Genomic DNA, 21626 nt, shown 5'->3' on the forward strand with positions numbered 1-21626 from the left:
CCGGTACCGGAACGGGCGCGGGGTTCCCCGAGCGGCCGCTCCCGCAGCCGGCGTGGTCCGCGGTCCGCCCGGGGGCTGCTGCCGCGCTGTCCGCCGTGGGCAGGTGCGGGTTTGGGGGAAATAACGGCTTCTTTGGGATCGGTTCTATCCCGCCCACACTCGGGTACCCCACATAACCGCGCCGAAGGACTCATTTTCCCCATTTTTCCCCTTTTCCCTCCCCCCCCCCAACCCTTCCCGGCAACTTCAGTTATTTGAGCTGTCTTTTTTTCCATCCCGGGTGCCTGCCTCCACCTGGCTATTGCTCTCGTAGTTGCTTTTTGGTTCCAGCCAAGAGAGGCAAAGAGACACGGCTGCCTCACGGACTGATGTGCTGGTGTGCTTCCCCGGCACAGCACGGCTCTCCCAGCGGGGAATCGGCATTTGGGAAGGCAGATCAGATTTTGTGAAGTCCATGAGTATAAACTGATTTATGCAGATTATAATCAGTTAAAACTTTATTTTCCCTTCGTTCTACATCACATCAAGCGTGAGTTGCGCTCTGGTAAACGCTGCTGGTGGTGACAGAGGAGGAGGAATAGGGGACAGTCAGGAGCCCGAAAAAGATGAGAAATGGGTTTGTTTAGAGGAGAGCAATGGAGCTGTGTGAGCAGGGAGGGCTGTGTCAAGGAGATGGGGCAGGCTGAGGCCGGACCTCGAGCTCAGCACAAACAGAAATGTTTTAAGACTGTGGTGGCCATGAGGTCCTCTGCTTTCCGCGGTCCTCTCCTTAAAACCAGAGGTGGGTGGAAATCTGAGGGAGCGATGTCGGGGAGACAGAGCTGCCAATGGGGGGACTTGGTAGAACCCTTGGGATCAGGGTTTCCCGGAGGCAGGAGGTGCCAGAGCTGAAAGCCCCATCCTGCACCTTTACCCTGGGCAGCTGAAATCCAGCTGTGCCCCTGCCAGCTTTCCCTTTGGGGAAGAAAAGCCCTGTTCAGCAAACAGCCATCACACAGGACTCAGGCAGGGGGACCCAGGCAATGAGACAGGGAGCTCAGCACCATCAGTGCTACCAGAGATGCTCTTCGGATGCACCGAGTGCTCAGAGCAGAGCTCACAGGGAGCTGAGGCTTGGACAAAGCACTTGTTGATGCCATCTGAAAATGAGGTGAAAGTGAGGTTGGGCACTAACAAGGCAGTGGGATTTTCCCAATTCTTTGCCCTCAGCTCAAGAAATGAGATGGTGAAGCAAGCTCTGGAGTTGCACAATGAGTGTTCTGGTGGTGAATGCCTTAGAGGAGCTGGCAGAACGATCCATTCTGTCTTCAGAGGTCTTGGGGAATGCCACGTGTAGGGCTGAGAGACAAAAGAGCAGTGAGCGTTGCTGATCTCATGCAGGGAAGAAGACGAGGTGCAGTAGAGACCTGTTCGTGGTGTAATTCATTGTATTGTAATTGCATGACATTAGGGATTTTGGTATTCAGAGCCGAGCTGGTGGCCTCAGTGTGTTGGTTTGCAGCTGAGCTCTCATGGGCCTGCACCAAAGCGCTGCTCCTTGATGAGCCCATTGAAGCTCTGCAGATAAGGCTGCGAATTCATCGCTGGGAAAACGGCACCAGCTTTCTCAAAACTGAAAGCTGGATGAGTTTGGCTCAGCTTATCGGGTTCTGGGAATCGCGCGGTGCCAAGAGCAGGCGGCAGCCAAACCATGGGTACGTGAGCCCCCAGCTCTCCCCAACAGCTGCCCTCCTCTAGGATCGAGCTGTCATGGCCCTCCAGACGGTGACTTTCTGTATCATCAGGGCCAGCAGAGTGCTGAGTCAGAAGCACCTCCAGCTGCCGGAGCCCTTGGCTCATCTTCTGCTTTGTGTTTTGCAAAGCCACAGAGCGGACTGCTCTTGTGATTAGTGCTCTGCTACGGTGCAAGTGCTCCAGCATTTGTGATAACACAAACCTAAAACAAAACTCCCCGTTTCCGCTTATAGCATCAGACGGGAAATTATGTAATTTTGTATGTAGCACTGAATGGCTTGCTTTACTAAGAAAAGCTTTTAGAGCAGCAGCGTTCATTTGCCAGCAGCATTATTGGCACGCCCGGGCCGCGGTGCTGCAGCAGCATCAGCTCCCGGTGCCCGGAGCATCGCCCCGCTCCCCCGCCCCGCGCACGGGGCCGCAGGGACGGGCTACAAAATCGGCTCAGCCTTCGCTGACCGCAAAGGGAGCCTGGAGCAGCCCGCTGGGGTGGAGTTGGGGGCTGACGAGAGGCGGCGGAGCTGCGCCTTCCCCAGGGGACTGCAGAGGGCGGTGGCACCCAGCGGCCCCGGGCGATGAGCGGTGCCGCCGGGGCCGGGTTCGCCCGCGCTGCGGTGCTTGGGGGCTGCGTACTGCTGCTGCTCTTTTTCCTTCCTCGGGTGGGAAGGGGCCTCCTCGGGAGCGAAGCAGTGTCAGGGCACGCACAGAGCTCATCTCGTCCCATTCCGAGCTCTTTGCAGGTGGAAACTGTCCGTGCAGGGGAGCAGCAGCTAGGTTGTTCTCGGGCAGTGCTTGCTCTCAGTGGTGCAGAGACTGCTGGCTGAGACCCGGAGCGGCAGGCTGGAGGATGCTCCGACCGCTGGAGGCGTCCTCAGAGCACGGCCGTGGGCAGAGCTTTGCTTTGACCGCTTGCAGGGAGCGCGGTTCCCCGGTGGACTACTTTCCCTTCTCACCTCCTTTTCTCTTGCACGCTGGAAGCGCAGCTTGTGGCTGTCAGTACTTCCCAAAAGAATGTTCCTCTGCTCCCAGGCAATCCCAGTAGCTGCTGCACACAGTGGCCGTGCTGTTTGGCAGGCGTGGGGCGATGAGCTGCTGCCAGCCTTGTGCTCACGGTGCCTGCCTTCCCCAGGGCCCAAACCTCCCGCTGCCAGCCCCATGCAGGAAGCCTGGCATGGCACTGTTCTGTGTTCCTGCCCATTTTGTGCTCTGGAAGCCAAACTCAGCCCCAATAACAGCTTCAGGCTGTGCCACATCTCCCGGTGTTCCTGCACAGAAACCACTGTGTTTACGGGGCTTGGGGCTAGAGGATGAGTTCATCTCTATGGTGAACTGCACAGAGCTTCTGCATAGGCTGCAGCACGGCTGGAGAGAAAGACACAAGAACACGAGAACCACAGCTGCTCTGGGGTCTGTGCCACCCACCGCTGTGCCAGGGAGCTCCACGGGGCTTCGTTTCCTTCAGTGCTCCTTCAGCATCGCTGCAGTGCTGCAGCTCAGCCTCCTGTTTGTCACACATGCCCAGGGCTCACACCCGTCCCACCCTTTCCTGTCTCATCCGGAGCCGCTGCGGGGAAGGAGCTGCTGTGGTGGCTGCGCTTATCGCTCCCCGGCAGCAGGGGATGCCAGCCCAGCACAGCCCCATCCTGCCGCACTCGGCTGCGAGAGCTTAAAAAATCAGCTACATGTATGTGTACACAATATTATTTTATTTTTTTTTAAGATGGACCAAGTCTTTTCAACACAGCCGCTATGAGGCACGATGGAGAAATCACTGTGTACCGAACGCCAGCACGGTGCCAAAGTGCCTTAGGATGGATTTGTGCACAGTGCGAGTCACGCTCCAGCATGGATCACGCTTCACTTGTCCCACATGGGAAGGCTGTACGTCTGTTCTAACGCCCTCACGGCCATGGAAGCCTGCGGGGAGTGATGGGCTCCTCCTCACCTGGGGCCATCCATGTGCCATTAAAGCACACAGCGACCGAAGAGGTGTTCAGGTCCATCTCTTTGGATTTATAGCGCTGTAATTTATAATTGTTTTGGTGAATGATGTCCACAGCTGCTCCTTGTGAGCCCAGACAAGGATCCCTGGAAGCAGGACACACCGTGGCAGTGATGCAGAACCGCCCCGCATTGGCACTGCGGGAGGAGGCGGTGGTTCTGCACGTGAGATGGTTTATGGGAACCCAACTGAATGGGGCCGTGTGCTGCTTACACAACAAAAATGGTGTTCAGCTGCTGCACAGGTCATTAATCAGTGACTGAGCCTGAACTCTCCCACTCACTATAAATACCTTGCTTTCCATCAGCAAGCGAGCACAAGGAGTGTCTGCAGAACCTGTTCTGCCACGCTTTTACGGGAAAGGGTTCCTCTTGGGTACGATTCTCATAAATCAGCGCTGAATGAGTGAGAAGTCCCGTCCCACCTGGATGCCACTAGAGTTGGGCTCTTGGCTTCAGCCTCTGCCCCATCTGCTGGCGGTGTGTGCAGATGGGGAGATCCCAAGCGACAGTGACCGAGTCTGTGCTTCCTCCTCTGTTACCCATGTATCTGTTTAAAAGGAGAATTGTATCCTAAATCACCTGCCTGCAGGATCAGCAAAATACAGAAACCTTCACATCCCACAAACAAATGCGTTGTTCCTTCCTGGAGGACGCAGGATGTGAGCTTTCAGCGCGGACATGGGATGCTCAGGGTTCCACTTCTGCCCAATTCTGGGTTTCTTGCCAAGTTGGCAACGTCCCCAGAGTATCCTGATCAGTGTTCCCTTCAGGGTCTGCTGGCTCTGGGAAGTCCCTGGTTAAGGAGACCAAATGTTTTTTCTCCTGACACCCAGGTAATGGTAACTCAGTTTGCTTGGAATTAGCCCACAGCAGCTGGGTGCAGGGTGGCCACGTGGTTCCATGTGCGAGCGTGCATGCGAGAAGTCTGAAAAGTGAATTTAGTTCTTGTTTGGAGAAAGCTGACTTTTATCATCCTCACTTATCTCCTGTCTGCAAGCCTGGAATGGAAATAATACGGAGTTAATGATCTCCAGAGGGCAATAAAGCCAACGGCTCCCAGATGGGCTGTGCAAGGGCAGGTCACGCTGTGCCCATTGGTGCTGCTGGCAGTGTGAGGTTGCATGGGGGCTGCTGCACTGTGCAGTGCTCTGCGTGATGGGGACACAGCCTTCGGAGCAGCCCCACTGCAGGTTCACTGCCCAGCCCTGCCCAGCGTGCAGCACAGCCTTGGTGCTTAGCAATAACTGTGCCTCTCGTGCTTTGAGATGATCTTAGCTGCCTGCTCACAGTGAGTGCGCAAAGCTTTTATTTGTCACATGCATGTTTCTGTCAGCATGCCATGGTTTGGTTTAACTCCTTTCTTTGTCGGTGTGTGTCGGTGCAGCAGGTTGGTGATGCTGGAGATGGCTGGGACTGATGGAGCCGTGCTGATTTTTTACCCCTTGAGAAAGAGGGGTAACTGGAGAGTTGGGTGGAGAGAAACCTGGTGAGGGTCAGAAAAGGCAGCTGCAGAGTCCTACAGCTGAGGAGGAATAACTGCATCAGTGCAGGTTGAGGGCTGAGCTGCTGGAGAGGAGCTGTGCAGAGAAGGACCTGGGGGCCCTGGTTGATCAGCAGTTGACCAAGAGCCAGCAGCGTGCCCTGGTGGCCAAGAAGGCCAATGGAGCCCTGGGATGCACGGCACAGAGCATTGCCAGCAGGTGAGGGAGGGTCTCCTCCCCTCTGCTCTGCCCTGGGGGGGCCACATCTGGAGCACTGCACCCAATGTGGGGCTCCCCAGCTGCAGGCAGACAGGGAACTGCTGGAGAGAGCCCAGCGGAGGGCTGCAGAAATGGGGGCTTGGAGCAGCTCCTGATGGGGACAGGCTGGGAGCAACAGGGCTGTTTGCCTGGGGGAGAGAGAACCAAGAGGGGATCTGGTCAGTACTGAACAACATCTGAAGGGCGTCAGGAGGATGGGGCCGGGCTGTGCTTGGTGGTACCCAGTGACAGGACAAGGGGCAGTGGGAACAAACTGGAGCCCAGAGAGCTCCATCTGAACATGAGGAAGAGCTTCTGTGCTGTGAGGGTAGCAGAGCCACAGTAGGGGGGACTCTCCTCCTCTGGAGATACTCACACTCACCCAGACGTTGCCCTGTGCAGCTGCTGTAGGGAACCTGCTTAAGCTGGGGTGAACTGGGGGATCTCCAGAGGTCCCTTCCAATCCCTGCAGCTCTGTTATTCCGTAACTGCGAACTACGTAAAGAAACACGAGTGGGAACTTTGCCTTCGCATGCATTATTTCCATGGATCAAAGTTCCCCTGTGTGATCCTCCCCTGCTGCAGACAGCCTTGGTGCAGCCCTGTTGGTGCAATACAGCCCTGTTGGTGCCCTGCAGCCGGCCCAGTGCTGCTCCCCACTGGTGTGTCTGAGCCGCGGGGAAAGCAGCAAACCGTTGTGTTGAGATAATGCAGTGGGGATGAGATTAGATAGGGAGAAGGATTGCCTTATCCACCCGACCCTTGGAGTTCAGACCCACGAGAAGAGAGAGGGGGAGGCGTGACTCATAGGCAGCGCTGCTGCAACGCACGTTTCTGCCTCATTTCTCTAAACACAAGGCACGGCCAAAAGCCTTCTTGAGGAGCTCGGTAAACATGGCAGCGACTGTCCCAGTCTGCATGGCTCTTCTTCTGAAATAAACAGCGCTGTACAAAATAGCTGATGCTTCACGTGCAGCAGTCGCAGCGTCTTCCTCTGGAGGAGCACTGCGGTTAATGATGCGCGGCGTGTGATGAGGCTGCGATAACGAGTGGCTGTGGGAGGTCCCTCTGCACCTAGAGCCTTGTCAGTCTCTTAAAGGGCTTTGATTTATGTCATGTACCCAGTGCAGATAGAAGTGGCCCACGCTGCGCGGTGCTGGTGTGCAGTGTGCGTGCACAGCACCCTCCTCCCGCAGCACCAGAGCGTGGAGCTGCCCTGGGTCACGGCGAGGGCTGCGGGGGGGTCTGGAAACAGAACTCAGCCCGTTTCCAAAGCTCGGATGGGATGTTTCCTTGCAGCGTTACTTTGTAGCTGTGCGATGCCCCGCAGCTGCCTGGGAAGGAGAGCTGCGTGGGATGCCCTGAGGCTTTTTTCCTGTTTGTCCTTTGTGCGGTGAAAGCACAGCCCTGCTCTCAGGAGCTGAGGATCAGTGGGGACGTCCCAAGGCCCCGGTGTCCCCGTGCTGTGCAGATGGCAGCAGTGCATGAGGAAGGCTGCTGGGTACCAAGCAGTGCATGTCTGACCGCTGCACAGGAGGCAGTGCAGATGTAGGAGCTGCAGCTGGTTCTCTTCTATCACCAGCAAGCTCTATGGGTGCCCGCTTGGAGCTGGTTACCTTGCACAGAGGGGAACTGCCCAGGTCCTGCAGCACATCTCCCTGCTGCAGCGTGCCCGGCAGCTCGCTGTCCCAGCGCCGTGACCTTGGCCGCCAGGAGCACGCCACTGGCTCCGCTTTTGTTTGGCTTCGGGGAGCGCTGTCCTCTGGCTGACAGACATAAATCTGACCCAGACAGTTTAAAAAAAAATACAGTATCCATTTGTTGAAGCACATCCTTCCCCGCTAATTTATCTTGCCTGCGCTCTGTTTAGAACCAAATGTACACAAGTCTCCAGGCACACAAAGAAGTCTGGGGGGGGGGGGGGGGGGGGGGGGGGGGGGGGGGGGGGGGGGGGGGCAGGGGTTGGTTTGATCTGTTGCATTCTGCAAACCTCCTTGACTCTGCTCTTTTAGCATGGAAACATGGGACAAAGAAATTCTGGATGGGTAACCGTTGTTTTGCTTCATAGAATCATTAAAGTTGGAAAAGACCCCTCAGATCCCCAGGCCCAGCACAGCCCACCGTGCCACTGACCATGTCCCCCAGTGCCACATCCCCACGGTTCTAGAACACCCCTGGGCACAGTGATCCCTCACTCCCTGGGCAGCCTGTGCCACTGCCTGACCGCTCTCTGGAGAATAAATTGTTCCCCACACGCCCCTGACCCTCCCTTGGCACAACATGAGGCCATCCCTTCTCATCCTATCTCTGTTCCCTGGGAGAAGAATCTGACCCCCACTGCTACAGCCGCCTTTCTGGGAGCTGCAGAGAGCTCTAAGCTGCAGACAGCTGGGATATGGGAACACTTTTGACTCCAGGGCCCTATTGCTGCTGTGTGCACTGTGCTGTAAGGGCTGGGACTGCTCAGCGCCACAGGGCTCAGCCTGGGCCCGGTCCTGGCACGGTGCTGCCCTGAGCAGGAGGGGTTGCAGCTCTCATTGTTTCTTTCTCTTTGCCAGGGCTTGTAGTGCTGGCAGCTTTGCTCTGGAGAGGTATTTGGGAGCGTGTCTACTTCCCTCTTGGCTCCGCTGCTCCGCAGAGCAGGCTGTGCCACAACAGCCAGCCCTGGTGGTGGTGCCTGGAGCTGATCAGCAGACATAGGGCACGGAGCTGCCCCACTCCCAGTAACTGCCCACTGCCACTGCGGCACCTCGGGGTGGGCAGCGGGTCCTGCAGGGTGCAGGGTGACGTGGAGAGCGTAACAGAGACCAGCCCAGTGCATGTGAGCTGCAGGGAAGCATTGCTGCATGCTTGCACTGCTGCAGGCCCCAGCTCTGCTCTGCAGGGATGCAAACACCTGATTGAGCAGCAGGCAGAGAGCTGCAAGGAAAGCACGTGGCCACAGGGAGCAGCCCTGGGAGCCGTGCTCACAGCTCCTGCAGCGAGGTGCCATCCCTGCATGGACCTTGCACCGCTGCAATGGAAAACAGATTGCTTCCTGTAAACCAGGGCACGTGGTGCTGGGAGGAACCAGGCTGGTAGGGGATGCCTGGGGCTGGCTTGGGTCAAGGTGAACGATCCCAAGCTGAGGTGCAGGCACGTGCCCATCTGCCTTGTCTTGAGCAAACTGGCAAAGCAAAAATACTGTTCTTTTACAGAGAGCTGCTACGGCATTGACTGAGCCCCGTGAAAACGGGAGCAGAGCTAACTTTCTTGGAAAGCAAATAATGTCTGAAAGCAAACTGTGTTGTCAAATCTCGGTTTTCTGTGAAAAAGAAAGACAACGGGCGGATTAGCAGAAATGCTTTGGCCGCCCCTCCTGCTTGCACAGCAGCACACCGGGCACCGGGCTGCAGCTGCATGGTGAGAGGAGCGTTGGCTGCTGCACTGTGTGTGCAAAGAGCTGCTGCGCTGCTTCCGCGTTATGAAGTGCACCCATAGGTAAACCAGGTCATCTGGCTGAGTTCACGTTGTTCTGCAGCGTCATAAAATGTTGGTGGGGGTGTGTTTGCTTTAATTATCACTCCTCAGTGAATCTCACGCGTGCTTTGGTTTTGGGGTTGTGCTGCCAGCTGTGTTTGTCATAGAATCACGGAATCATTCGGGGTGGAAAAGATCTCTGAGATCCCCACGCCCAGCTCCATGGTGGGGATCGCCGTGCCCATCAGCCACGTCCCCACTGACCACTGTCCCACTGCTGATCCACAATGAAGGCACTGGGAGCTGCTCAGCTAGAGGTGCATGAGGCCCAGACGTGGGTCAGACCTCTCTGGCAAAGTATTGCACACAACAGTGCTGCTATGGTGGGTTTCTGCAGGCTGCGTTCTTTGCTCGCTGCCTGTGGTGTCACTGATGCTGCCCCGCGCTGCTCTCAGGGTTCCAAGGGCGTTCCAGGGCTTGAGGGCTGTGCTGTGCTGAGAGCTCGTTGCACACACCTGACACAGCCACGGGAAGCGCTGGCAGTCGCATTTGCATGGCAAAAAAAAGTTGCAAAAGTCAAAGAATCAAAGCTGCGACTGCAAAAGGGAAGAAAACCCTGTAACAGCCCTTTATCCTGAGCTGGGCAGGGTGGGGGCACCTGCTCTTACAGCTTTATTAATGCAGGAGGAAGAATTAAAGAGGTAAATCCCCTGTTGTGTATTGGCGTTTGCGAACTGCAATAACCCGTGCTTGGCTGCCCTCTACCAATGGACCTCGTGTGCTGTGGGTGTGGGACCTGAATTTACATGGCCTGCACTCTGTAGGGTGATGCTGGGTGCTCGTGTCATCCCCGGTGCCACCCCCCTCACTGCCAAGCAGGGAAACAGCTCAGAGCCCACGGGATGAGCACAGCCTCAGCAGCACTGACTGAATTCTGCTGTGAAAATGGAGGAAAAGGGGCAACGTGCTCCAACGCCAGGAAGGTTCCTGGGAGCTTTTTGCTCGGGTCGGTGGGGACGCAGCCGGACCCTCGCTCCTTCAGCTCTGAGGGGACTGGGGCTGCCCCGGGTTTGGGATGGCGCTGGGGAGCGGTGCAGGCCTCCCCGCCCCTCCCTGCCCCACAGCTTAGCTGGGCCGGGCCGATAGGCGCTGTGCCAGGAGCGGTGCCTTTTGGCTGACCTAAGAAGAGCCAAACTGTCGAGCTTAGCACTGAAAAGGATCAGTTTGCAGGAAGCGATGGGGAACGGCCCCAAGGTGCTGAGAGCGGCGGTGCAGCCAGGAGCCGGAGCTGTGCAGGGCTCGTCCCGAGGCGCAGCGCGGTGCGGGGCTGGAGGTCAGCCCGTGCTTACCGGCTGCTGTCAGAGAGGCTCAGGGATATCTGCACGAACTAGGGAGGAAAAAAATTTAAAAAAAAAGCTAAAAAAAATAGCTAATGAAATATCCGCAGGAAGTTTTGACAGAACTTCCGTGACTCAGCTGGTTAATATTAGCCGTGTTACATAAGTGGAGGTCCAACAGATCGCCTCCGGGGCAGCGTGGCCCAGCTGGGTGCTGAGGGCAGGAGGTGGGGCAGGAGCTGACCCCGTCCCGTGCCATCCTCATGGCCCCACGCAGCTCGGGGGGCACGCGCAGCTGCAGAGGTTCCACGTTCCACCTCATTCCAGCAACCGCCTCTTTGATGACCATTGTTTTTTTAATCGACTCAACAGATAGAGTTTTATTCTGGTTTTCTATTTATATGGGGTATTTTAAGCAAAACCCCCACGTTTCCTGTGGGAAATTCCACTTTCATCATCTTTTGGAGTACACGGATCAAAGCATGGTGGGGAGAAATCTCCAGCCAGCTGATTCCAGCTTCCATTTCAGCCACTTGAGCGGGGCTCTGTGCGGAATGGGTTGGTTTCACCTCATGTCACAGTGGAGCTGTCCCTGTGCCCACCCCATGCACAGGTCCCCGCGTCACCAAGGCCTTCATCTCCAAGCACAGTGTTCAATTCCAAACGTTTTGTGTAGGTAAATACGATGTGAAATAGAAAGAGAGGCCGCTCTGAAATAGGAGACAGAGTTTCTATACTGGTTAGAAAAGTGTGCTCGGAAAAGGAGCTGGCTTTCCGTGCCACTCATCCAAATCGCTCTTCCAGCATCACCAGCTGGACGCTCCGTGAGAAGCTGAGGGTTGGACCAGCTGACCACAGTGAGCTTTTCCAGCCTTAATGATTCCAGGATAAATTATGCCTCTATTTTGCCAGTGTGATTCTATCTCGTGGCTCTTGCTTGCTGATGCACTTTAGGGCATTTTGCACCGCTCAAGGGCTGTGCTCTGCATTGCAGGGGCTCTGCCCGCAGCCATCTCCTTTTATCCCTTTCTGACTTTCATCTTCCTCTCTCTTTTTTCTTTTTAAAGTTGAACCAGAAAAACAAAAACATTCAATGCATTAACACTGTCCCTTCCCTTACAGCGCAGGGCGCGGGGCCGTACCTGGGAGATGCACAGGGTGAGGTCCCACCAGGACAGCCCTCATCAAAGGAATGCGGTGGTTGATTTTGGGGTCCCGTGACATCTTCACATCCACAGCGACCGAAGGACCGGCAGGGACAGTGGCCTCGGAGGTGGCTGGTGACTGCAGACCGCTGGATTGCTCCATGCCTGGCTGAGATGTGCGAGGGCGCTGGGGATGCTGGTGACTGCTGGTCTCCTCCTGAACCTGGATCGCTGTGGCCAAGGCAGGCCAGGTTGGATGGGGCCTTGGGCAACCTGAGCTGGATTTCAGCCTCTAGATTTCAGCCCCCAAACTCTGCTGAGCACAAGCCTTCAGCAAGGACTTCCTGCACCCAACACTGAACCAAACCCGGGCTAGACTAACTCATCCCTGTCCAACCCCTCTGTGCAGAAGGACTTTTGCCTTCGTGGAACCACCTGGTGCATTAGAAATTGGTTTTGGAATGCACTAGCAGTGACCGTCCTGCTGCTGGGCTGAGCAGCGGGGGGCTCTGCATCGCGGGATGGAGCCTGAGCTGCAGCCTTGGCACCCGGCTGAGTTTCCCTGCTGTCAGCCAGGGGATGGGGACATCAGGAGCAGGGCACATCCAGGAACAGGAGCAGGTGCTGCCTCACTTACCCTGGGGCTTTAGAGCCCAGGCTCACCTCCAGCAAGGCGCTGGGTCCTCAGTTAGCTGCCCAACTCCTCATAAGGTCAGATTTCTCATCTCATAAAACAGGTGTGCTGCAGAACAGAGAATATTTAGAAGGGATTTGGTAAGTAACATCTGCTGCTGCACTGAAAATTCAGTTCAAAGTGTTAAATAGCTTTTAAAAAAAAGAAGTTTTGGTAAAAATAAAAGGTCTTTGAAGAGGTCTCCTTGGCAGGATCCTTTTCTTCGCTGTACAAACAGCAGATCTGCTCATGTTTGTCATTATCCTTCAACCTGAACATCAAACAGGAGTGCAGCAAAGGGCGGCTTTCGAGAGATAAACCCGGAGGAGATCACATTTCACACTGCATAAAACGCACCTCGGGAATTTTCGGTTCTTCTTCTCCGTAACATTACCGGGGCCTTTATAAAAAGTGTCACAGCTCATGAGCTAAAAAAAAAAAAAAAAAACAAAAAAACACCTAGCAGCAGCTTGTGGCTTTGGATGCATTCAGAGCGCGTTTGTGGTCGGCGTTTCCCAGGCTGCTCGGGGGTGAGCGCCGGGTCGGCCCTCGCACCGCGCTCCGCAGGCGCTGTTTCTGTATGACTGCTAGCAGGCAGCCAGCTGCGCCCGGAGGGGCTTGGGATGGGGACGCAGCACACAGCAACCCTGGACGCAGCACACAGCAACCCTGCTGCTGCTGCATTCAGCGGGGTGGGAGCGGACGCTGCGGGAGCCTGAACGTGAGGAATACAAATAGCTTGTTCCGCCTCGAACCGCGAGGTTTTTGCTTCATTCCTCGTTGAGTTTCGTTGCCAAAAGGCGAAGCGGGGTGAGATGGGGCACGGCCAGGTGAGCGTACAAATGAGGAGCTGCTGCAGAGCAGCCTCAGTGCACGCGGTGGGGCCTTGTAAGTCACCGTGCGCTGCGATAGGAAGAGGTGGGAGGCTCTGGTTTGGCAGTTCCCATAGCAATTAACCCAAGACCAGTATTCCCCTGGGTACAGCCCTGGTGGTGCCCGCATGCTCGCTGCAGGTGGGTTGTTGTGGCGCTGGGGCGTGCTCGATTTGTGTGTAAATACAAGAAGCCAGGTATACAAACACAGCCCTGCACTCACCCTGGCTGCTCTAAAACAAACCCACAGCACAACGTCGTTTGAGGGAGGCAGTCCAGGAGGTCCAACCCTGTCACACACGGGTGTGCCCGCTGCCAGCTTCTGCACTGACGTGCCTTGCTTCTACGGAGCTCCGCGCTCATTCACTGCACCTAAAATTGTCCTAAAACCCAGCACGAGGGGCAGATCCTTTGCTTTTCCATGTTTTCTCTCCTGGTTAGGAAACAGGTCGGGTCTGCCAGCGGGATGGACCGCAGCAGATGGGTTGCTTTCCCTATTGCACTGCTTTGCACGAAGGAAGACGATACCCTGCACGTGAGGTGCCACCTCGATCCATCGCTGCACAATGCGTTTCCTTGCCCCCCTCCGTGCCCTCGGCAGTCAGGCATCTGACTCCGATTGCTCTCTTTCCCACTTGATACAAGGAGTATTGTGCATGAAAGGAAGTGCACGGAGGTGAAACAAGCTGAGAAACATCGCTGCCACTTCTCTTTTCCCATCAGCAGATATTGCTTCAGTTCCCATTTCCTACCATTGACTTGCATTGGCTTCGGGCCCTGTTTGCTGGCTGCTTGCTAAGAATTTCTGAGCCTTCGACCATGACCTAATTTCACTATTTTAAATTAGATCTTCGATATTCCTATTGTATGTTGTCTTGGGCGTTTCTACAAAATAGTTCCATTTTCTCTGCCTGCTAGTAACACAAATAGGAGTAAGGCGCTCACACCATGATATCAGCAGGGCCCGGCCATGGAAATAATCCCTGTCCCCCCCCAGCTGCAGCCAGCCACCCCAGCCCCAGCTGGATCCCTCTGCCCGCTCCCTCCTAGCAGACCCCGTGCTCCCCCTCTGGACCTTCATCTCAAAGAAAACTGCATTGAACACCGGCACGTATCTCAGATGCCCTGCAACACCTGAGAGTCGCAGACCACCAGAAAACCGCTCCGGCGGGGGCAGTGGCTGAGCAGCGCCGGCTCTCACCATCACTGTTCTGCTGCCGTCTTGCTGCCACTGCCCCAGACCCTGCAACCTTTGCAGCGATTATTTTCAGTCCTGCGGAAAAGGAAATAGGAAGTAGGGCGGCTCTGATGCGTTCTCGAGCACTGTGGGGCTCTCCCGTGCTCAGACGGCTCCGCTCGCCCTGCAGAGCGCTTTGGTTGCCATTTATTGGCTCTGAGATGTAATCAGACAGTCCCAATAACGGGGATGCTGTGGTTGGAGTGGGGCACAGCTGGAGGGATGAGCAGGGCTGGGCTCCAGGGCCTGGGCTGCAACCATCCTCTTGCTCTGGCGTTTCTGGTGCCTGGTTCAGAAATGTATCTGAGGAAGTCTGCGTGTTCTTGTTGGAACTGCGCTCATTCCTGGCCTTAATCCCACTTTCCCCTCCAACAGATTTTGGGTTTGGCTCTGGCTGCTGCCGCACAGTGGTGCTGAGGACTGCCACTGCTCAGCATTAACAAAGGGACTGAGCAGCTCCGGTGGGTGCCCAGAAAGGACAGGGACCAGCCCTGAGCTGCGCCTGCACCAGGCACAAGGCAAAATGAAGCTCCTGCTCCCTCTTATTTCCTCATTCCTTCACATACAGAGCCCAATGGTGCGGAGGCCAAGAAGTTCAGAGTTACCGCACACCTCCTTCCAGCTCTGCTCATCATCCTCACCTCCTATTTTCTCCATCAACAAGTGAGGAATGGTCTGGTGCGGTTGTTCTAGAAATAACGTGCATTCTGAGGCACATCCCATGCTGCATAGAGGCAGAGGGACCTTTGTACTTCGGTTTTCTGCATCTAGATTGTTCCAGTGAGGAGGATTCTTGAGAAATTAAAGCCACTTGTGTGCATGGCTGCAGCACTAATGAAACCCAACTGTGGGCAGAGGTTCTGGAAGCTTTGCTCTTAGTGATCTGCTTTGCCTCAGACATCAAGTTTAAGGCTTTAACATGAAATAATTTGGCAGAAAAGGTACACAGAGCCTGGTAGTGACTCAGCTCTGCTGCTGAAGGCATGTAGAGGGCACTGGCTGGGAGCTCTGCTGTGCGTGCAGCACATGGGAGCTGTGCTGGCGGGGCTGAGAGAGTGTGGGGGAGCAGCAGGAGCTGCCACCTGGCTGAAGCACCAGCAAAGATTTACAAGAAATCAGCTGAGCTGAAGGGATGCTGGAGGAGGCGGCTGCTGGTAACAGAGATGGGAAACAGGTGGTAAATCAGTGCTAACGAGGGGAGAGCAAAGAGCTGCCTCAGGTGTGGTTATCCGCTCTGTGTTGGAGGAATGGAGCAGAGCTGTATGAAGGTTGGTAGTCTCCTCTCTTCCTCGCTTGCTGGCTGTGTGCTTGGTGGGACGATGGAGGGATGCCTGGAAGGTAATGGCAAAAATAAATTCTTCTGCAGGGATGGGTCTGTCTGATCCATGGAACTGTGAGTGATGGAGGTCAGGTGGTGGGATGCAGAATGGAAGGGAGGGAGGAAGACCAGTTAGCTTGGATCCTCAGCGTGGACTTATGCCCTCAGGCAGTGCTGGCAGCACCTCTGCTTGCAGCAAGCATGGGGCAGCAGGCAGCAGTGAGGTGTGCTCTGGAAATGCTCTGATGGAACGTGGTTTGGGCTGGGGGAACGTTGACTGTGCGAGCATTTCCACTGCCACCTCCCCGAGCACTGTGGGCTGTTGTTGGGGCGGAATCGCAAACAGCCACAAAGGACGCGCCCTGATTTATGCATCAAATACCAGGAAAGGCTTAAATTCTGTTTGTCACTCAGCAGATGGTGACGGTTGCCCCAGTATGTGAAATATTTCATGCCTGACACCTCAATTCAGGAAACAGTGGTTTGCTCAGCAGAGGAGCAGGAGGCAGCAAGCTGTTATCAAGGGTAACATTAGCCCTTTGCTTCTTTTTCCTCCGCTGACAGAGTTTGTTTTCTAGAGCAGCGGTGTGCCCCTGGGTGCACGCAGTGGGGCACACCCCCAGACCCCGTTGTTTTTGGGTGTTTGGTGCCATAGTGAGTTCGTTTTCCTGCAGGGCCTGGCTGCCGCCTGCAGCCCTTGCTCACCAGGCTCCTGTTCCCTGGGTACCTCGAGGCTGAGGTTTGCCAAACCACAGAGAACTCATTGCGAAACTGGGCCGTGGAGATTGCTCCCAGCGCTCAGAGCTGTGGTTCTGCTGGGCTGGAGCAAAGCCCTGACTGAGAAGGTGGCAGCCGGGGGGTGCTGCACCATCCCCTCACCTCCTACCTGGGTCTTGCAGGTCTGGTGCCTCAAAGCAGAACCAAGCAAGGGAAGGTGGGTGTCTTCCTCCTTGTCCTCACCTGGGGCATCTTCCTGCCCGTCCTTATCCCGGTGGTGTGGTGACCAGAGCTTCCTCTTGAGCAAACAGAGGATGTGCTGCTCTCAACCCTGGAGATGCTCCTGGTTTCCCAGGGGTTTGGCAGCACCATAACCCATCTGGGGGTGGTTCTGCAGTTGCAGAGGTGCAGGGCTTCGCTCCATGGTGCGCAGACAATCCTTTGTGCTGGGCTCTCTGCACACCTGCAGACGCCCCAAACACCAATGCTACCTCATCAGGGAGATGGAACAGCCACCAGAACTGGAGCACGCCCCACAAACGCAGCAGCCCTGGCCCACAGGGTGGGACTTGGCAGCCCTCATGGTCTCTTGCTTGAGGTCAGCAGGGGTGGAAATGGGTTGCACCAGCTCTGATGACTAGATATTTTTTTCTTTGTTATCCCTTAAACTCACTTTTGAGTGTGCGTTGAGTTGGGGAGATGTGTGTGTTCTCACTGAAGCTCTGAGATTCTCTGTGCTCCAAGGCAGGGGGAGGAGATGCAAGCAGGCGTGCAGCTATTTCCTGCAGCAGCATCCCCGTGCAAGCAGGGCGTGGGTGTGAAGTGCTCTTGTTCATGGAAAGCAATAAGAACCTTCTCCAGAGCACTGAGCTCTTTTCCCTGAAATACGGGAAATCCTTGATTTGGGTCTGACTGTGATCTACAGTGTGACGTATTTGTGCAGCATGGTGTCAGCGCACCAGCTTACAACCCTGGGAGCTGCATCCTGCTCCTTGCCCCAGGTGGGGTCACAGCAGTCCTGCACAGCCCTCCCTAGCGGAGGGAGGCTGCCTTGAAAGGCCCAAGCCTCTTAAAATCAAAGGAAAATTTAATGGTATCTTCCCTAATACCAACATCTACGAAAGGACCGTTTCAGTTAATAGAGCTTTAATTAAGGCCTCACTCACACGATGCGACTTAAAAATAGGTCCAAGGACGTATCTACTCCTCACTGTGGGTTTTTTTTTTCTCTAAAAAAAAACTAAAAAAAAAAAAAAAAAACCCAACCAAAAACCTCTTCCCTTGTCTGCTGCTGGCTCTCATCTCCCTCCCCCATGGAGCAGAAGCCGCTCAGCGTGATGAGTGTGCAGCAGCCCCACGGCTCAGGTGGGGCTTTGTAGGCAGCATCCATGGGGCTTTGCTGTGGTCCAGGTGCCATTGTTTGCTGCTGCGAGCGTGATGGATGTTACGTGTTAGCAGATAGGAAGGTGGTGCAGACCATGCTCTGCTCTCTGCGTCCTCTGGCAGCAAAAGTGTAGAAAACAAAGCGGTACCTGCCTGGACTTGGCTCCCCAGTTCATTTCCTCTTTCTGAAGACGGCTGGAAGACCTTTCCAGCATTCAGCTCATCGCAGAACAAACCCCGTGAAACACATCCTTGTAGTTCAGGTATGAGACCTGGGCATGTTCCGTGTCGTGCCTGTGGTTAGCCTGGGTCTTGTTACCTAATAGCACAGCTAGCTCATAGCTGCTGCGTGTAACGCTTGTGCTGGGCTCGCTTTGAACCAGGGCCAGCATCCTTATGCTGCACTTCATTCCCTGTGCTGCCTCTGCTGAACCACCACTGATCTGCAGGGAGCAATTCCTCCTTCCACCTTCGGTTGCCCAGAGACAATTGCCATTCTGCTCCTGGCAGGGACCTGCCCAACCCCTCCCTGAACCTCCACTACCTTTAACCACTGCCCCACCTGCTTAGTACAGGCTCCCAAGTGGGCAGAAAGGGCAGACATCCTTCTTCCAGTGGCTGAGCTCTGTGAAATGTGTCGGGTTCTGTTCCGGGGGTGGTTCCCCAGCAGTAGTGCCACATCTCTGCTTGCTGCAGCATTGGGTGGAGTGGCTGCACGCAGCACGGTGGTTTTGTGCTGTGAAACAGAGAGCAGTAGGCAAGAGCTGTACTCGAGGTGTGAAATTTCCTACACTGAAATAGGGCTGTTGCTTCACCTGCCCTCCTGCTGTAGATGAGCGCTGCTCTGTGCAACCATCAGCACAGCCCTTGGGTGTTCCTTCTGTGCAGCCAGAACACACGTGATCCCTGAGAGCATCTCGCAGCCCAGCCCTGGCACTGTGGAGAGCTGTGTCTGTTTGTTTCCTCGTGGCAGAATTTTCCCCTGTTCCTGGAAATCTCCTGACAAGCCAGTGCTTGCTCCATCCATGCATGTCCCCATGCTTGTTCCTGACTTCATCCAGCCTGCCCATCCCACAGAAGGGAAGGTTAAGAGTCCTGTGTCCATGTAGTGTGGATCCTGTTCCCCCAGCATGAGCAGGGTGAGGAGGGCAGTGGACACCACTTGCCCATTGCCAGGACACACTGCTACCCATCCCCGTGGCTGCAGTGCTTGCCACTTATTCATCCTCCTGCCTTGTTTCCATGACGTGGCACTGATTTCCACATTCCTGAGCAAGGCAATTAGTGGAATGAGCATATAATTGCCCTTACCTAGCAGTTCAGAATCCCTAATGCCATGGTCTCACACCCAGCCTGTGAACTAATGCACCCATCAGCGATGGGGCAAATGCCTCTGTGCTCAGAGCACGGAGAAAGCCCATGGACTTTGGTGCATGATGCAGGATTGGGGCTTCAGGTTTGTAGATATTTTCTCCCTTCGTAGGGAAGATTTTCTCCACCCTGTGCAGTGGGGCAGGCCCTTGTCTGCAGCCCCATGCGTGGAGGGGCAGCAGAAGGTTTTTGCTGGCAGCAGCTGGGAGATGCTCAGCAACGAGCTGCTCCATTTGTGCCCTGCTGGCAGTGTGGGGCTTTGTGCTGTGTGTACAGATGTGGGGGAACCTTGGGAACCAGCAGAGAACAATGGTCCAGTGCAGCCAAAGAGGAATGATGTTTGCAAACCAGCACAACTGGCTGCTAAATCAGCAGCCGTTTGACTTTGTAATACCAACAAGCATTTACTATTAGCTGCAGTTATAAACTCATACCTTTGGTCTGCAGTATGGCCGCCCTTTATAGGTGTGATATCATAAACCACGTGGTTGACTGGAAATGTGTCTAATTATCAGACCCGATCAGCATGGCAAACAAAGCTGGGGCAGTAATTGCGGGCTGTGCTGCCTGCAGGGCAAAGCTCACCGAGGTGGCTCTGCTCTGGGCACCGAGAGCAGAAGGTTTCTGGGCACAGCACAGCCAGGCACCGCTCTGGGTGCAGCTGGGGGGAGGCTGAGAGGTCAGAAGGGCGCTGAGCAGAGCGCCTTAATGATGGAAGGACAATTTAATGATGTGTTTGGACACAGATCTGTGAAAAGCAGCAATGCTTTATTTGTAGGTGAAGGGTTTTCGTTGGGGGGGAAAAAATAATGCTGCAATGAACAGGTGCATAGAATCATCGCCCCTGCAGCACTGGAGGTCAGCTGGAAGGGGCAGAGGTGTTCTGTGCTCTGGAAGCAGGACAGTGCGGCAGTAAAACCTGTGGGAGCTACTGCTGGGGGACTGTTTCTGTGACTATCATTTTATTTTCAGGAGGTTTGGTCCCGGTGTAAAAAGCTCTAAAATTAAGATGAGTTTTGCTCTTGTTTTAAAATCGTCTTTACATTGGCATGTTAGCTGCCAGCAGAGCTGACATGAGTGCGGTGCAAGCGACCGGCAGCCTGCAAGTGTCAGCTCTGCTCACCTTGCAAACGGGCACTAACTGCAATGACTCCACTTTGTTTTCCACCATGGAGAGGTGATCTCTGCTTATTTTCCACGGGGTGGCACAGCCCGTAGACCTTTCTCATGGTTCAGAGCACAGGACAGAGCTGCGTGCCTGGGGAGCTGTGGAAGAAGCATTGCGTTGTGCTGCTTCGTTTGGGTTGGGCAGGGGGAGCTTCCTGCAGCAACCTGCTCTGCTGTTGTGTGAATGCATCCCCAGCTGAGCGTCTCTGAGTGCACGCTGAAGGTGAAAACCAGAGCCACAGCACCAGCTGAAGCTTACCGAGCATCCGGAAAGCTCATTTAGGACAGGCCAGTTGAAAATAATCCAATGTCAAGGGTTTAAAATGATTTTAGTAGAATGCTCTGTGCAGGATTACCTGCTGGAGATCATGTTCCTCGAGGAGCAGGCAGCCCGTGCTGGTCCTTCGCTTGCTTCCAAAGAAATGTCCTTTCTGCACAGCCCACTGCCCCAGATGGCAGCAGCCAGGCTTCTGCACATCACCATGCTCCTGCTCCGGGCACTCCTCTGTGCTTTTCCCCTCCCAAAGAGCCAAAAACGTCACGAGCAACAACCAAAAACAAACAAACAACTTCAAACTTGGGAGCTTGTCACCCGGCGAAGTGCCCGGACTGATAAATTCCGCCTTGTCATGGGGCTTCACTCAGTCAAAAACACTTGGGTGGCAAAGCAGCCACTCGTGGCCCGATAAGAGGCACCACGTGTGCGTGGCTCTGGGGTGAGGGGATGGCTCTGCTCCTTCTGGCCTAAAATATTGGTGAGCCTGCTAATCTGTGCCATTTCGGGTGTTGTTCTCTTGTGTCAGCGCATCGCTGTGAAAAACCTGTAATGCATCAATGGGCAAATGAATCTACGCGTTATTTCGGGCGCTGTTTGCATCACAGAAAGTTTCCCTTCTCCCTCCCCAGTGTGTAACAATGTCACAGTGGTTCCTGAGCAAGCCCATTTCCTCTCATCGTGTTGATGAGCACAGAATGGTTTTGCTCTCTGGGTGTAACAGAGGGGCTCCAAGCCAGGAGCGTGGTGCTCCATGGCAGGAGCTGGGGCACAGGGCCTGATGGGGTGAGAGGGGATGGCCCTACTTTGTGCTAGGGGAGGGCCAGGGTGGATATTGGGAACAGTTTATCCTGGGAAAGAGTGGTCAGCACAGGCTGCCCAGGGAGTGGGGAGTCACTGTCCTGGAGGTCCTCCAGAACGTGGGGATGTGGCACCGTGGGACATGGTCAGTGGGCATGGTGGGGTGGGCTGGGGATCTGAGGGGTCTTTTCCAATCTGAATGATTCTATGATCCCGGGGGTGATTTCTCAGCCCATTAGGTGCTAGATCCGAGAACAGCCACCACCAACTTCCTACGGCCCCAAATTCCCCCGTGAGCCTCACATCTGCCGTCCATGTGGGACTCTTGGAGCAGCAGAGCCTGTGACAAAGGCAGTGGGAAACGTGTGCCTCGTTCCAGCAGCCTGGGTTGGGTC

General features: G+C 55.2%; 1 long non-coding RNA gene across 1 annotated transcript in view; it reads left to right on the forward strand.

The window, feature by feature from the left end:
* The window catches only part of LOC110405405, a 12563-nt gene extending 270 nt beyond the window's left edge, over positions 1 to 12293 (forward strand). Inside the window, exon 2 of the long non-coding RNA XR_002442862.1 lies at positions 11396 to 12293. This is a non-coding gene — a long non-coding RNA (uncharacterized LOC110405405). The remainder of the gene's footprint in view (positions 1 to 11395) is intronic.

This window comes from Numida meleagris, chromosome 12 (assembly GCF_002078875.1).
Source record: "Numida meleagris isolate 19003 breed g44 Domestic line chromosome 12, NumMel1.0, whole genome shotgun sequence".
Taxonomy (NCBI): domain Eukaryota; kingdom Metazoa; phylum Chordata; class Aves; order Galliformes; family Numididae; genus Numida; species Numida meleagris.